Below are 5,324 nucleotides of genomic sequence, written 5' to 3'. Positions count from 1 at the left end.
CGTGATACTGCCACGTGCTACGACCCCCCGGCGAAACTCCTCACTGTCAGGTGAAAAGAAACGGCTGGCGACCACATGTGTCGGAGGAGACGTGGTAGTAGTCTGCAGCCCTCCCCGGATCGGCAGAGGGGGTGGAGCAGCGACCGGAAGAGTGGGGTAGTTAGCCAGGTACATTGGGAGAAAAAAAAGGGGGGGTTGTTCTGCCAGTGTCAGGACCGTGTATGTGTAGTGTTTGCCTTGTGTTGTGGAACACTACACAGACCGAGCCCGCCACCCTCGAAATGTTTTTTCACTCCATCCTCCAAAACTCTCACTGAACATGTGGTAAACTCAGGTTCACTTTGTGTGTGTGTGTGTGTGTGTGTGTGTGGTGTGAGGGTGTGTTTCTGCCCATTGTGGAAGACATTGTAATAATTGCATGTGTGTAGGTATGTATGCATACTGTATATCTATGTACTGTACTTTGAATTGGATTTGAATTGCACTGATGAACAATCTGAGCCCATGGTTACAGAACAGGCCTTCGGGCTACATGATGGGCTTGGACACTGTGCCATATCATTTATTTGCATTTCAATTGTTTTGACATGAGTGATTTTTTTTATATATATCTATATCTATATAAAACACATATTGTCATGGCTCAGAAGTGGATCTCTTTGTGTAGTTACTACATCTGATAATGTGTGTGATAATTTCTGTGTGCCCTGGATAAAGAGCACGGTTCTTTATCGTCTCTTATCAAAAAACACACAGCTAAATAAATACACGCTTAAGTGCTGCTCCCAACCTTCAGCTACAGTCCAGTCCAGTTACACACCTTCTGTCATTCACAGCGTGTGTTTGACTTCACAACTTGGAGAGAAAATGTCTTAATAACGATATATATATATATATATATATATATATATATATATATATATATATATATAGCGTTTTCCCCTCACAACCGTCAATGGCGTTGTGAGTGCTCGACTAATGAGGAGCGGAATATCAACACGGATACAGGAAAAGAAAAAAAAAGTTTTTTTCCTGTATCCGTGTTGATATATATATATATATATATATATATATATATATATATATACACACACACAGCACAAACAGGCTCTAACCAGAGTAGAAAAAGAAGTGGGAGGCCGCGTTGCACAACTGAGCAAGAAGATAAGTACATTAGAGTCTCTAGTTTGAGAAACAGACGCCTCACAGGTCCCCAACTGGCATCTTCATTAAATAGTACCTGTTAGAGCCTGTTTGTGCTGTCCTCTGAAGGGAGTAGTACACACCGGTGTAGGAAATCTTCAATTTCTTAGCAATTTCTCGCATGGAATAGCCTTCATTTCTAAGAACAAGAATAGACTGTCGAGTTTCAGATGAAAGTTCTCTTTTTCTGGCCATTTTGAGCGTTTAATTGATCCCACAAATGTGATGCTCCAGAAACTCAATCTGCTCAAAGAAGTGCCCATCCAACCAATCCAACTTGTGGGAGCTGCTTCTGGAAGCGTGGGGTGCAATTTCTCCAGATTACCTCAACAAATTAACAGCTAGAATGCCAAAGGTCTGCAATGCTGTAATTGCTGCAAATGGAGGATTCTTTGACGAAAGCAAAGTTTGATGTAAAAAAAATCTTATTTCAAATACAAATCATTATTTCTAACCTTGTCAGTGTCTTGACTCTATTTTCTATTCATTTCACAACATATGGTGGTGAATAAGTGTGACTTTTCATGGAAAACACGAAATTGTTTGGGTGATCCCAAACTTTTGAACGGTAGTGTACATACATACATACATACATATACTGGGGGTTTTTCTCGGAAACCATCAATGGTGTTGATAAAAGTGCTTAACAAATGTGGAGCAGAATAGAGATCTAATCTTAAAAAATATATATGTATATATATATATATATATATATATATACATATACACTACCGTTCAAAAGTTTGGGATCACATTGAAATGTCCATATTTTTGAAGGAAAAGCACTGTACTTTTCAATGAAGATAACTTTAAACTAGTCTTAACTTTAAAGAAATACACTCTATACATTGCTAATGTGGTAAATGACTATTCTAGCTGCAAATGTCTGGTTTTTGGTGCAATATCTACATAGGTGTATAGAGGCCCATTTCAAGCAACTATCACTCCAGTGTTCTAATGGTACAATGTGTTTGCTCATTGGCTCAGAAGGCTAATTGATGATTAGAAAACCCTTGTGCAATCATGTTCACACATCTGAAAACAGTTTAGCTCGTTACAGAAGCTACAAAACTGACCTTCCTTTGAGCAGATTGAGTTTCTGGAGCATCACATTTGTGGGGTCAATTAAACGCTCAAAATGGCCAGAAAAAGAGAACTTTCATCTGAAACTCGACAGTCTATTCTTGTTCTTAGAAATGAAGGCTATTCCATGTGAGAAATTGCTAAGAAATTGAAGATTTCCTACACCGGTGTGTACTACTCCCTTCAGAGGACAGCACAAACAGGCTCTAACCAGAGTAGAAAAAGAAGTGGGAGGCCGCGTTGCACAACTGAGCAAGAAGATAAGTACATTAGAGTCTCTAGTTTGAGAAACAGACGCCTCACAGGTCCCCAACTGGCATCTTCATTAAATAGTACCCGCAAAACACCAGGGTCAACATCTACAGTGAAGAGGCGGCTGCGGGATTCTGGGCTTCAGGGCAGAGTGGCAAAGAAAAAGCCATATCTGAGACTGACCAATAAAAGAAAAAGATTAAGATGGGCAAAAGAACACAGACATTGGACAGAGGAAGACTGGAAAAAAGTGTTGTGGACGGATGAATCCAAGTTTGAGGTGTTTGGATCACAAAGAAGAACGTTTGTGAGACGCAGAACAAATGAAAAGATGCTGGAAGAATGCCTGACGCCATCTGTTAAGCATGGTGGAGGTAATGTGATGGTCTGGGGTTGCTTTGGTGCTGGTAAGGTGGGAGATTTGTACAGGGTAAAAGGGATTCTGAATAAGGAAGGCTATCACTCCATTTTGCAACGCCATGCCATACCCAGTGGACAGCGCTTGATTGGAGCCAATTTCATCCTACAACAGGACAATGACCCTAAACACACCTCCAAATTGTGCAAGAACTATTTAGAGCAGAAGCAGGCAGCTGGTATTCTATCGGTAATGGAGTGGCCAGCGCAGTCACCAGATCTGAACCCCATTGAGCTGTTGTGGGAGCAGCTTGACCGTATGGTACGCAAGAAGTGCCCATCCAACCAATCCAACTTGTGGGAGCTGCTTCTGGAAGCGTGGGGTGCAATTTCTCCAGATTACCTCAACAAATTAACAGCTAGAATGCCAAAGGTCTGCAATGCTGTAATTGCTGCAAATGGAGGATTCTTTGACGAAAGCAAAGTTTGATGTAAAAAAAATCTTATTTCAAATACAAATCATTATTTCTAACCTTGTCAATGTCTTGACTCTATTTTCTATTCATTTCACAACATATGGTGGTGAATAAGTGTGACTTTTCATGGAAAACACAAAATTGTTTGGGTGATCCCAAACTTTTGAACGGTAGTGTATATATATATATAGAGAGAGAGAGAGAGAGAGAGAGAGAGAGCTATAGATATATAGATATAAGGATATAAGATGGATATAAGTAAGAGAAACTATAATCAAAAAGAGTAGTCATTAGAAAAAAGAACACAGTTACAATCAACACAACACAGTGGAACATTCGAATCCACATTTGAATAGAACAAAATAAAACAAAAGTTGGAGGAAATAAAATCAAAGTACGTTTATTTCCCTGCTATAGGGCACACAGTCAAAGACAACAGGAGACAGGAAATGAATGAAAATGATGTGTCCTTCCCAGACTGACATCACAATACCAGGAAGGAAACTCGCATAGCTTTCAAATAAAGCTGCGGCCAGGGACAAACGGGACGGTGGCTCCATTCATTTATGGGGCATTTTTAACCAAATTTCAAGTAGCCGCACTTCAGTTTGTCAAGAGGCGCACTCATTCAGTCTGGACAGGCGAGTTTTGTATAAACTGTACAAAAGGCCTTTGCATTCAGTGGGGGGATGAAAACAACCACACACACACACACACACACACACACACAAAGAACTCGAACACTCATCCGTCACCACTCATCATGGGAATGAACCGTAAATTGAGTCCGCCGGAGGGAATGAAATAGGTCTGCAGTTATCCCTTTATCCCTGAAGGCCGATCTGCATCCTCTTACGCTCAGTCCACCTTCAAATTCCTCAGGACTCACTTCAGAACCTCTGAATACTGACTCCATTTTCTACACTGACTGCCGAGAGGGAAAACAACTTCGCTACCGGCCCGCCTGTATCGCACCAAGCTGTCCGAGTAATCAAACTACAAGATTATTATATTTTATCTTCTTTTATTTTTTAGCTTTTATTTGACAGGACAGAGGAGATAGACAGGAAACACAGGGTAAAGAGAGGAAGAGAAGACATGCACCGGGGGACCCATGGCCGGATTTGAACCTGCAGTCAGGCCACTTAACGGACTGAGACACCAGGACAATTGAGGATTAGGATTTATGGAAAAGAAAAAGAAGATATTCATAGAAAAAATCCACTGTCACCCATCGAAACTGCGAACAGCCACTTCAACAGCCACTTAATCTGCTGTTTATCGATTGGTTCTCTCTTTCAGTTTAATCCGTTTCATTTGGACTCACATCATTCTCTTTTCTTTTGCTTTGGTGTATTTTTCACTGTGGGAAGCACGGTGGCGCAGTGGTTAGCGCGGTCGCCTCACAGCAAGAAGATCCTGGGTTCGAGCCCCCGGGGGTAGTCCAACCTTGGGGGGTCGTCCCGGGTCGTCCTCTGTGAGGAGTTTGCATGTTCTCCCTGTGTCTGTGTGGATTTCCTCCGGGTGCTCCGGTTTCCTCCAACAGTCCAAAGACACATAGGTCAGCGGAATCGGCCGTACTAAATTGCCCCTAGATGTGAATGTGTGTGTGTGTGTGTGATGGCCTGGCGGCCTGTCCAGGGTGTCTCCCCACCTGCCGCCCAATGACTGCTGGGATAGGCTCCAGCATCCCCACGACCCTGAGAGCAGGATAAGCGGCTCGGATAATGGATGGATGGATGGATATTTTTCACTGTATTAAGCTTTGTTTTTCTTTGTTGATGCTTTCTGTCTGTTTTCTTCTCTACCTCCTTTTCTTCTGTGCCCTTTCACTCCATGTAAAGCAGGTTACATTGCATTGTAATGAATGAACTGGGCTTTTTATGCGTGCTCAATAATCCAGGTAAGAAAATCAAAGAAGGCTGAATCAGTTCGTCTGGACACAATGTTTCT

This window comes from Lampris incognitus, chromosome 11 (assembly GCF_029633865.1).
Source record: "Lampris incognitus isolate fLamInc1 chromosome 11, fLamInc1.hap2, whole genome shotgun sequence".
In the NCBI taxonomy this organism is placed as follows: domain Eukaryota; kingdom Metazoa; phylum Chordata; class Actinopteri; order Lampriformes; family Lampridae; genus Lampris; species Lampris incognitus.
This window is presented reverse-complemented; position numbering follows the sequence as displayed.